This window comes from Schistocerca piceifrons, chromosome 7 (genome assembly GCF_021461385.2).
Source record: "Schistocerca piceifrons isolate TAMUIC-IGC-003096 chromosome 7, iqSchPice1.1, whole genome shotgun sequence".
NCBI classification, from domain to species: domain Eukaryota; kingdom Metazoa; phylum Arthropoda; class Insecta; order Orthoptera; family Acrididae; genus Schistocerca; species Schistocerca piceifrons.
Window position 1 is genome coordinate 184,445,214 of NC_060144.1, and position 12,861 is coordinate 184,458,074.

A 12,861-nucleotide genomic window follows, 5' to 3' on the forward strand; every position below is an offset into this window, starting at 1 on the left:
GTGTGCGAGTGTATACCTGTCCTTTTTTCCCCCTAAGGTAAGTCTTTCCGCTCCCGGGATTGGAATGACTCCTTACCCTCTCCTTTAAAACCCACTTCCTTTCGTCTTCCCCTCTCCTTCCCTCTTTCCTGATGAGGCAACAATTTGTTGCGAAAGCTTGAATTTTGTGTGTATGTTTGTGTTTCTTTGTGTGTCTATCGACCTGCCAGCGTTTTTGTTCGGTAAGTCACCTCATCTTTGTATTTATATATAATTTTTCCCACGTGGAATGTTTCCTTCCATTATATTCATATATTTGTTAATATAGATACACAAACGAGGGGCGTTTGAAAAGTCCGTGCAAAGTCCAAGAGATGGCACCATCGGCACATATCAAGGTCGTGTTTAGTTAGTAGCATCTTTGGAAAGAACGCACACCAAGTTTCAGCCATAATGGTCTATTTCTTTGTGTTTGGCATTTTTGTGAATCAAGGAAGTCGAATGATTGTCAAAAAACAGACGAAGAAGAGTTTTGTGTGGTGATTAGACATTACTTTATGAAAGGCAAAACACCTCAGAAGACTAAAGAGAAACTTGAGAAACATTACGGTGACTCTGCACCTTCGATTAGAAGAGTTTATAAGTGGTTTCAAAATTTTCAGAGTGGCCATATGGGCACAAGTGATGTTGAACGTTCTGGACGCCCTGTGGAGGTTACGAATCCAGAAATCATTGATAAAATCCATGATATGGTGATGGATAACAGAACAGTTAAGGTGCGCGAGATTGCAAGTGCTGTGGGCATCTCAAATGAACGGGTACATAATATTTTGCATAAACATTTGGACATGAGAAAGCTATCCGCAAGACAGCACAAGGCGGGTTCCGCGATTGCACACGTTTGACCAAAAACGGAATTGTGTGAAGTGTTGTAAGGATGGTTTGCAGCTGTTCAGGAAGAATCCGCAAGACTTTAAGTGTCATTTTGTCACTGTAGATGAAACATTGATACATTACTATACCCCTGAGGCCAAACAACAATCTAAACAATGGGTTACCAAGGGAGAATCTGCACCAAGAAAGGTGAAGACCATTCCTTCGGCAGGAAAGGTTATGGTTTTGTCTTTTGGGATTCGCAAGGGATAATCCTCACTGATTATCTGGAAAAGGGTAAAACTATTACAGGTGCATATTATTCATCGTTATTCGACTGTTTGAAAACCGCCGGCGATTGGACTGCAAAAAAGTCCTTTTCCATCACGACAATGCACCAGCACACACCTCAGGAGTTGTGGTCACAAAATTAATGGAAATAGGATTCCAACTCGTTTCACACACCCCCCCCCCCCCCCCCCCTGTTCTCCAGACTTGGCTCCTTGGACTACTTTCTGTTCCCCAATTTGAAGAAATGGCTGGTGGGACAAAGAATTTATTCAAACGAGGAGGTGACTGCAGCAAGTAATAGCTATTTTGCGGACTTGGACAATTCCTATTATTTGGAAGGGATCAACAAATTAGAACAGCTTTGGATGAAGTGCATAAGTCTAAAAGGAGACTACGTCGAAAAATAAAAAAGGTTTACCCCACACATGGACTTTTCAAATGCCCCTCATACTATACCTAGTAAACTACAAGACAATTGTTAATATGTTTATTTGTAGTATACCTACTTCACCAATCCTTGAATACAAGCACGTCACTGAGATATGGAACAAGTGAATACATGGTACAAAAATGTGGTAGTTGTAACACCAACTCACAATATCAATAACAATCACGCAACTAAACTTTAAATACAAACCTGAGTTACGCTGTTTCTCCACTAAAATTTAACACTAAAGATACAAGCAATTACAAAGTTATGGTAAGAACTGATACAGTATTATATTATGAATTATTCAAGATATGAAAGTGATTACCAGAATTTTCCTTTATAGCATTTTGACATCAAACACTGAGTAATAACATTTATCTCTTAATCCTGTGTTTACACGAAGAGAAATTTCCTTACTCGATTTTACTTCCATGAAAGTATTCATCTACATAGTACAATGAAAATAGGTCAAGGATTTCCCTAAGTTACATTTCAATACAGATTATTGCCTCTTATGCATTTCATACTGCTAGGCAGTATGTCAAAGATTTTAAAACTGCATACCTTTTGATCACACAAACCATTAATTTCACACTGGAGAGTTGCCTGCTTTTTAGTACTATGATCATGGCAAATAATTTCTCTCATAATGTGCAGTGTTGTTTACGACCACAGACATCATGGAACAAATGTACTGACATATAGGAGAACTTCTCACATAACTGCTCTTTCAAAAACTGTTAAATCTCTCTTTCAAACCGATGTATTACCAAGAATATTATACCATAACACTTTATTGGATGAAAGACAAAGGTACAGTATATTGACAAATGGCAAGTCTTCAAACCAGAAGATAGTTCTTGAAGCAAATATTGCCTCTCACAGCTTGCTAACTGGCAAGAGGAAATTATTACCTCAGTTCACAGTGAATACCTAGGAATTTGGAAGAGAGTATCTGTTCTGTCAACTGTTTGTTATCTGAAGCACCTATGTCTTCTGTTTTCTTTTAAATGTTTTTTGACATGACTAAAACCACTTCAGTTTCAAAGAGTTATCAAGAGGTAGTTAATAGTGAATCAGGATATAATTCTTTGAGTATGTCACTGACATCAGACAATGTTAGTTGATGATATTCTGACCACCACAGTGCCTATCTGAGACATCAAGAACTATCATTTGCTTTCTGTCTTGATGGTACAATTTCAACTATTACCAGCAGGTCCTACGATTTCATAATGGTAGGTCTTTTCTAAGAGTATCTACTGATATTCAAAATCAATTACCTTGGATAGATCATAGGAGACAGACTGGTGATTTCTTATAGTTTATAAACTTGTAAGGCCTCATTTAATGACGATGAAACATTCCAATATACAGAAACAGGTTTTTGGAAACTGTGTGGTCTGTTGCTAAGGAATGCCAGTATTGCTGCAGAATGCTTCTCTACAAACTTTTGAAACTTAAGTCACACACACACACACACACACACACACACACACACACACACACACTTTTACAAGTATGCAAAGCTAAGATGCACAGAGGTAGCACCTATCTTGGTGACTGCATTGCTTTCTTCACAGTTGGTACTGCCTTTGATGCGGTACAAAATGCCTATGACAGGATTGTAGTAGGTCGTAGTGCTTTATCTGAAAACTACCTTGAGCAGTTAAACAGAGAACCGACTCGTGGCAATAACATATTAGACCTTCTGGTGACAAACAGACCCGAACTATTTGAAAAAGTTAACGCAGAACAGGGAATCAGCGATCATAAAGCAGTTATGGCATCGATGCTTTCGGCCATAAATAGGAATATTAAAAAGGGTAGGAAGATTTTTCTGTTTAGAAAAAGTGACAAAAAGCAGATTTCAGAGTACCTGTTGGCTCAACACAAAAGTTTTGTCTCAAGTACAGATAGTGTTGAGGATCAGTGGACAAAGTTCAAAACCGTCGTACATAATGCGTTAGATGAGTATGTGCCAAGCAAGATCGTAAGAGATGGAAAAGAGCCACAGTGGTACAACAACCGAGTTAGAAAACTGCTGCGGAAGCAAAGGGAACTTCACAGCAAACATAAACATAGCCAAAGCCTTGCAGACAAACAAAAATTACGCGAAGCGAAATGAAGTGTGAGGAGGGCTATGCGAGAGGCGTTCAATGAATTCGAAAGTAAAGTTCTATGTACTGACTTGGCAGAAAATCCTGAAAAATTTTGGTCTTATGTCAAAGTGGTAGGTGAATCAAAACAAAATGTCCAGGCACTCTGTGACCAAAATGGTACTGAAACAGAGGATGACAGACTAAAGGCCGAAATACTAAATGTCTTTTTCCAAAGTTGTTTCACAGAGGAAGATTGCACTGTAGTTCCTTCTCTAGATTGTCGCACAGATGACAAAATGGTAGATATCGAAATAGACGACAGAGGGATAGAGAAACAATTAAAATCGCTCAAAAGAGGAAAGGCCTCTGGACCTGATGGGATACCAGTTCAATTTTACACAGAATACGCGAAGGAACTTGCCCCCCTTCTTGCAGCAGTGTACCGTAGGTCTCTAGAAGAGCGTAGCGTTCCAAAGGATTGGAAAAGGGCACAGGTCATCCCCGTTTTCAAGAAGGGACGTCGAGCAGATGTGCAGAACTATAGACCTATATCTCTAACGTCGATCAGTTGTAGAATTTTGGAACACGTATTTTGTTCCAGTATAATGACTTTTCTGGAGACTAGAAATCTACTCTGTAGGAATCAGCATGGGTTTCGAAAAAGACGGTCATGCGAAACCCAGCTCGCGCTAATCGTCCACGAGACTCAGAGGGCCATAGACACGGGTTCACAGGTAGATGCCGTGTTTCTTGACTTCCGCAAGGCATTCGATACAGTTCCCCACAGTCGTTTAATGAACAAAGTAAGAGCATATGGACTATCAGACCAATTGTGTGATTGGATTGAGGAGTTCCTAGATAACAGGACGCAGCATGTCATTCTCAATGGAGAGAAGTCTTCCGAAGCGAGAGTGATTTCAGGTGTGCCGCAGGGGAGTGTCATAGGACCGTTGCTATTCACAATATACATAAATGACCTTGTGGATGACATCGGAAGTTCACTAAGGCTTTTTGCAGATGATGCTGTGGTGTATCGAGAGGTTGTAACAATGGAAAATTGTACTGAAAAGCAGGAGGATCTGCAGCGAATTGACGCATGGTGCAGGGAATGGCAATTGAATCTCAATGTAGACAAGTGTAACGTGCTGCGAATACACAGAAAGATAGATCCTTTATCATTTAGCTACAAAATAGCAGGTCAGCAACTGGAAGCAGTTAATACCATAAATTATCTGGGAGTACGCATTAGGAGTGATTTAAAATGGAATGGTCATATAATGTTGATCGTCGGTAAAGCAGATGCCAGACTGAGATTCATTGGAAGAATCTTAAGGAAATGCAATCCGAAAACAAAGGAAGTAGGTTACAGTACGCTTGTTCACCCACTGCTTGAATACTGCTCAGCAGTGTGGGATCCGTACCAGATAGGGTAGATAGAAGATATAGAGAAGATCCAACGGAGAGCAGCGCGCTTCGTTACAGGATCATTTAGTAATCGCGAAAGCGTTACGGGGATGATAGATAAACTCCAGTGGAAGACTCTGCAGGAGAGACGCTCAGTAGCTCGGTGCGGGCTTTTGTCAAAGTTTCGAGAACATACCTTCACCGAAGAGTCAAGCAGTATATTGCTCCCTTCTACGTATATCTCGCGAAGAGACCATGAGGATAAAATCAGAGAGATTAGAGCCCACACAGAGGCATACCGACAGTCCTCCTTTCCACGAACAATACGAGACTGGAATAGAAGGGAGAACCGATAGAGGTACTCAAGGTACCCTCCGCCACACACCGTCAGGTGGCTTGTGGAGTATGGATGTAGATGTAGATGTAGATGTAGTGGGAGGATGTATCCTATGGATTCTATGTGGACATTATCACTAACAAGCTGCCAGTCTGCATGAACAGTCTCTGTCAAACTGTGGCCAAGAGAAGACGTGTTGTCGAGCAGACTGCACAACATGGACTGTTCAACTTTGAGGACTGTGCTTCTAGCCCTTTGCCCTCTAGGTTCTTCTCAACGACACAAGCCTTTCTGAATACCACAGCTGGGAACTCTCCCTACAACATTGTTTATTCCCATAACCCTCCTAGCATCAACCTTACCTAGTCCCTGTACTCCACCTGTTTACACCCTTCCTTACTCCTATTCCAGTCTCCCACGTGTGTTCTATGGCTCCAGCATACCTGCATATTCCTTTCCCCTTCTCTACTTCTCTCCTCTACCCCCTCCCCCTCCTCTGCCGCACAGTATCCATTGATGCACCTGCAAGCCACCATCCTGCCCCTGCCACGTTCCTGCACAGTCCCACAAACAGAGCTACAGCATCTTCTGCCACCCCTACCCTGCCAGCCCTCCCAGTCCCTGCTCCATGCCTGTTTTGTATCCCCACTTCACATCACAGTCGGCATCACTACTCAATGAAGTCAGGCCACAGCACCAGGAGACAGTAGTGGCCATCGTGCATGCATGTGCCCAAGTTTTTCTAAATTTGATAGAGAACTTTGTGTAATAGCTTAGGCCACTTTTAAATGTGTCTACCTGTCACTCAGTGTCTCCTCTATGTGCGGAGTATTGGTCTATCCAAACATACAACAAAAATGTCTGTTTGCACATAAATTTCAACTTAATTGTGCTCCCCAACATATGACAAACTGGGTGATGCTTTGCAAAAATGACTGTAGCTACTTCTTAAAATGGAATGAGTTACAATAACCACCCATAATAAAGTTGAAGCATTAAGCAGCCGAAAAACCCATAAACAAAACTGAAATCACTGCTAAGCTTCCAGACAGTGTCTTCCATCTGGACTAACAGACTGACAAAAATAGCACAAACACACATTTCAACACTGTCTCAGCACTGCAGCCGTGTAGAGTGAGGGTCAGAGAGGAATGTGACGGGCGGGGGAAAGGGAGGTCAACAACTGGGAAGGAGGCATAGGAAAGGAGTGGGACACTTGTGAGCCTGCTCTAGTATACATATAGATTATGCAGGGCTGATTTAAGGCAGAAGCAATGCAAGTGGTCATTTGGAACATAAACCTGAAAGGAAATTTGTCTACAAGGTCTGTCATAATTAGAAATGAAAACTAACAAGGGCAAAATATACAATAATAGAAGTAAAATCCATTAATCAAAACTTCTGGACTGAGAGGCTGTGTTCGATCTGTAAAACTACTACTTCCTGACATTTTGTTGCAAACTGTGACCAACATCATCTGGGGTGAGTCAACAACTGGCTGCCAGGCCATGGAGATCCCGTTTATATAGATCGCATACAGGGCACCACCATACATCACGTGGTGCTGACTGTAAGTTTATCTTTGATTAATGTCATTTTTCTCGACTGAAGGTAATTGATTGTCACACCGTCGGTGCAAAGTCAGCTGCCATTTCTTGTCTAACTCTAAGCCTTCCTCCTTTCTATTAAAATTATTGTGGTGTTTCTAAATCTCTATAGCTCCCCTATACATACATGCATAATAATGCAATGTCCTGGCTAGCATGCTCGTCTCACTAAATTTTATTTCATGATCACTGTCTTTAAAAAGATGTTCCACTACAACTGATTTGTCCCTATGTCCTAGTCAACAGTTCCTTTCGTGTTCTGTTAAGCAGGTATTGACACTTCTTTTCATTCTTCCAATATAAACCTTCCCACAGCTACACGAAACTTTATACACCCCAGGAGTTCCTAAGGGGTGTCGTGTGTCTTTCACCAATCTTAAACACTCACTAACTTTCTTGGTGGGTCTAAAGATTGTTTCAACTTGAAACTTGGCCATAAGTTTCCCAATATGGTCCATAATATTGTGAATAAATGGAAGAAAAACTTTTCCAGTTGACAGTAGTTGTTGCTTAATGCCATCAGACACTTTTCTTCTGGGATGAAGTGCTTGATATGTCTCATTGTCAGCATATCCATTTCCCTTAAAAGCCATTCACAAATGATTTAGTTCATCTTGCAAATAAACTGGCTCACAGATCTTATTAGCTCTGTCCACCAATGTTTTAATGACACTCTCTTCTGCCTGGGATGACAGTTCAAATTCTTATGCAGGTAATGGGCAGTGTGTGTATCTTTGCTATACACTTTATGCCCTAGACTCCCATCTGCCAATTTAATTACTGATACATCCAAAAATTTTGTTGTCCATTGCTCTCTTTATAGAAAAGCTATAAAGATTCGGAAACATCACAAAAATTTTAATAGAAATGAGGAATGTTAAATTTAGACAAGATATGGTGGTCAACTTTGCATCAACGATGTGACAACAGATTACCTTCAATCTAGAATAATGACGTTAGTAAGAGAGACTTACTGTTGGCCCCATGTGACATATGGTGGTGCTCCCTATGCACTAAATATAAAAGGGACCTCCAAGGCCTGGCAACCAGTCGTTACCTCAACTCAGAAGACGTTGTCCGCAGTAGGCAATGATACGTCAGGAAGAAGTAGTTTTACAGATCGACCACGGTCTCTCAGCCTGGAAGTTTTAACTAATGATGACACTGGCCGTGAAAGCCTACACCTTACGAAGGGTAAAATTATTCCAAATCAAATAAGTTGTTCGTGTGGTTATGAGCCACAACTAACTTCAATATGAAGTAATTTTCTAGTTTATACAAATTTAACTTTACGATTAAGTGTACATATAACTGGAACAGAATTTCATTCATGGCCTACTAACAAGAAATACAATATTGCTTCAGAATGTTATGTGTTAGGATTTACTGTGTACATGTACCTGTCGAAGCAAGTGCTTCACCTGTCACTCTCACGTTTAGATGCAATACGATATTCATCTCTGCTGTGAATTATGAATTCTTTCCAACAACCCTCAATCATATCTACATCTTGACATGACCAGTCAGTTTACTGCTCCAGCCTTTCAAATGTATCACTTCACTTCACTCACCCCAGACAGTAAAATACAGAGAACTGTCAGGAGACCTTAGTGGGTAAGGTACAAATCCTGCTCGATTTGAGCTTATAGGTTGGTTGGTTGGTTGAAGTTTAAGGGACCAAACAGCAAGGTCATCAGTCCCTTGTTTCAAATATGCGCCATTCAGCTAATGGGACAACTCAGTAAAGTCAGAACAATAAAACGGAAGAAGGGAAAAAACGTGAAAAGGCAGTCATGTCATTGGTAAAAAACAAAATGAGGGAAGTCGGGAAGAGAACGAACCCAACACTATGCTGAAGCAGCATAGGCAAGACCACCTGTGACTTAAAAGGTACAACTGCTATAATGCAGAAAGTACGTATGGGAATAGAAAAACTAACCAAGCCTTAAAAAGAAGAGGTAAAAACAGAGTAAAAGGGAAAGAAAAGAGGATTCCGATTAGGGAGGTGAATCGGGAATCTCTGAACACTGCCTACAGTGGGAGACACCCAAACACTCACCGCCCTGCCCCAACACCAGAGGGAGATTAAAAACTTTAAAACTGAGAATAAAAACCACTCTCCCGGAGGAAACCTAGAACCAGAGAGACCATCCGGGAATCGTCAGCCAACATCAAAGGTAAAGTGTGGGGGAGTCTGTACTTAGCACGCAGAGCCAAAAGAAGGGGGCATTCAACCAAAATGTGGGCCACTGACTGGAAGGCTCCACAACCACATAGCGGGGGTGGCTCATCACGCAAAAGGAAACCATGGGTCAGCCTGGTATGGCCAATGCGGAGACGACACAGTGTGGTCGAGTCCTTGCGGGAGAGGCGAAAGGAAGAACGCCATGGGCCTGGATGCACCTTAATGGCACGAAGTTTATTAGACAGTGGAGTAGCCTCCCAAGAATTGGCCCATGACTGTGCAAAGTGGGATTTGATGTGAAGCCGTAAATCCGCTGCAGGAGGGGTTACAGAAAACGGGGGGTAAGTAACTGCTCCCCCAGCCAAACGATCAGCGAGCTCATTACCCGGGATACCCACATGGCCCGGGACCCATAGGAAGTCAATGGAACAAGCAGCACGGTGAAGATCAGCGAGATGGTCATGGATGGCAGAGACCAAGGGATGGCGCGAAAAACACCGGTCAATAGCAAGAAGGCCACTCATCGAGTCCGTACATATCAAAACGCGGTTTTGTTGGGATTGTTTAATAAAGGTAAGGGCCCGGGAAATTGCCATCAATTCCGCAGTAAACACCCCACATGAGGGTGGCAGTAGATGATTTTCCGTTCCAACAAAGGACGTGAAGGCATACCCAACATGATCAGCAGATTTAGAGCCATCAGTGTAAAAAACAACAGCATCCCGAAACTCCCATAAAATTTGGCGGAAAAAGGAACGGAACACCACCGGGGGGATGGAATCTTTCGGACCGCGGCGGAGATCCATCCGAATTCGAGGCCGAGGAACTAACCAAGGAGGGGTGGAGGGGAGGGAGCGAGGAAGACAGGACAAAGAAGGAAGCCGAAAATCACGGTTAAGAGACGCAAGGCGCAGTCCAACCGGTAAACCCGCCCGAGGGCGGGAGTCAGGCGGGCGACGTCCATGGTCTGGGAATAGGATAGAATAGGAAGGATGAGCGGGAGAAGAACGGATAGTAAGGGCATAAGACACCAGAAGCTGGGACCGCCGAACAGAAAGGGGGGGGATCCCAGCTTCAACCAGGAGACTATCAACAGGGCTAGTAGGGAAGGCACCGGTGGCCAAACGGATACCACGATGGTGGACCGGATCCAGCACGTGCAGCGTGGAAGGAGCAGCTGAACCATAAACTTGACAACCATAGTCCAAACGTGACAGAACTAGAGCACGATAAAGACGGAGGAGGAGGGAACGGTCCGCACCCCAAGAGGAGTGGGCAAGGAAGCGAAGGACATTGAGTTTACGGAAACATCCTACCTTCAGGAGTCTGATATGGGGCAGCCAAGTGAGCTTGTTGTTGAAAAGAAGACCTAGGAAACGAAACTGTGGAACCACAGGCAATCTTTGTGCAGCGAGATAGAGCTCTGGATCAGGGTGGACCGTAGTATGGCGACAGAAGTGGACCACCCGCGATTTTAAAGGAGAGAATTGAAACCCGTGTGAGAGGGTCCATGCAGAGGCACGCCGTATAGCCACCTGGAGCTGCCGTTCTGCAGACGGCATCGAGGAGGAACTAACCCAAATGCAGAAGTCATCCACATACAGGGCAGGGGTGACCAAGGGACCGACAGAGGCCACAAGTCCATCGATAGCAATGAGGAAAAGAAGGACACTCAAGACAGAACCCTGTGGGATGCCCGTCTCCTGGGTCCGTGGAGAACTAAAAGCAGTACCAACTCGAACTCTGAATGACCGATGGATCAAGAACTGGCGGATAAAAATCGGGAGTGGGCCCCGAAGACCCCACTGATGAAGGGTTAGTAAGATGTGATGGCGCCAGGCCGTGTCATAGGCCTTGCGAAGGTCAAAAAACACTGCAACCAAATGGCGGCGCTGGGAAAAAGCCTGCCGAACTGCGGATTCCAAGCGAAATAAATGATCGATTGGAGATCGTCCCTCTCGAAAGCCACACTGGTAAGGGGACAATAGAACCCGAGATTCGAGGACCCAAGTGAGCCGACGGGCTACCAGCCGTTCAAGTAACTTACAACCAACATTGGTCAAACTAATTGGCCGATAGCTGTCAACAGATAGGGGGTTCTTACCAGGCTTAAGGACAGGAACCACAATGCTATCCCTCCACTGAGAAGGGAAGTCACCCTGGAGCCAGATACGGTTAAACACCCGAAGAAGATGGTGCCGTTGTGGAGCACTGAGATGTTGAAGCAGCTGGTTATGAATGGAATCTGGGCCAGGGGCCGTATCGTGAGAAGAAGATAGAGCAGAAAGAAATTCCCATTCAGTGAAAGGTTCGTTGTAAGATTCTGACTCACAAGTGGTGAAACATAAGGTGACAGCTTCAGCCCGCTGTTTTTGATGAAGGAAAGCAGCTGGATAGGAGGCCGACGCTGATGCCTCTGCAAAATGGGTCGCAAGATGTTCTGCGAGAACTAATGGGTCCGTACAAATGCCATCCGGGAGGTGAAGGCCTGGGAGGGTGGACTGCCGATGGCAACCTTGGAGAGAGCGAAGTGTAGCCCATACCCGTGACAGAGGGACAGTGGAACCAAGGGAAGAAACGAATCGTTCCCAACATATCCGCTTGCTCTGTTTGATTAAATAACGGGCTTTAGCGCGAAGGCGCTTAAAGGTAGAAAGGCTGGCTACAGATGGGTGCCCCTTAAAGTGTTGCAAAGCTCGACGGCGATCACGGATGGCAATGGCAATGGCCGTACTCCACCACGGGACTTGCCGACGACGAAATTGTCCAGATGAGCGCGGGACAACAAGGTTAGCAGCGCGAACAATCGCGTCAGACACGTCACGTAGGACGTCATCAATACAACCCGACAAAGAGGGAGAAAACTTGACCTGTGCAGTATATAGAGGCCAATCGGCGCGGCGGAAAGACCAACGAGGTAACCTGTCCATCGGGGAGCGGGAAGGGAGCGTGATAATCAACGGGAAATGGTCACTATCACAAAGGTCGTCATGTGGCGACCAGTGTAATGAAGGGAGGAGAGAGGGAGAAGAAAGAGAAAGATCAATGGCAGAAAAGGTACCATGACCAGCACTGAAATGAGTAGGGGAGCCATCATTAAGAAGGCACAGGTCGTGGTCTGCAATAAATTGGTCTATAAGAAGACCTCGTCTAGATGGAAAGGCACTGCCCCACAAAGGATGATGAGCATTAAAATCCCCAAGGAGGAGGAAGGGAGGAGGAAGTTGCTGAAGAAGGGTGGTTAAGGCAGCAGGTGTAAGAGTCCTGTCAGGAGGGAGATAAAGATTGCATACTGTGACTGCAGAGTCTAAGTGGACCCTAACAGCAACCGCTTCCAATGTAGTTTGGAGAGGAATCCATGTGCTAGCAATGTCTGTACGGACTAACGTACAAACGCCACCAGAAGCCCGCAAGGGTCCGACCCGATTTCGACAGAAAACACGGAACCCATGGAGGGTCGGTGATTGAGCATCAGTAAAATGAGATTCCTGGAGAACCACACAAGCTGCTGAGTAGGACAAAAGAAGGGATTTCAATTCCGGAAGGTGACGATAGTAGCCATTACAATTCCATTGGAGAACCACAGAACGATGGTTTAAATGAGGGCTGAACACGCTAAATCCAGTCATACCGCCGGGTCCCCACCCGTCACC

The 12,861-nt window shown here is 44.2% G+C and overlaps 1 protein-coding gene across 1 annotated transcript in view; it reads right to left on the minus strand.

The window, feature by feature from the left end:
* Nucleotides 1–12,861, minus strand: part of LOC124804893 (centrosomal protein of 135 kDa-like) — a 412,291-nt gene that overhangs the window by 279,077 nt on the left and 120,353 nt on the right. The window lies entirely within an intron of this gene.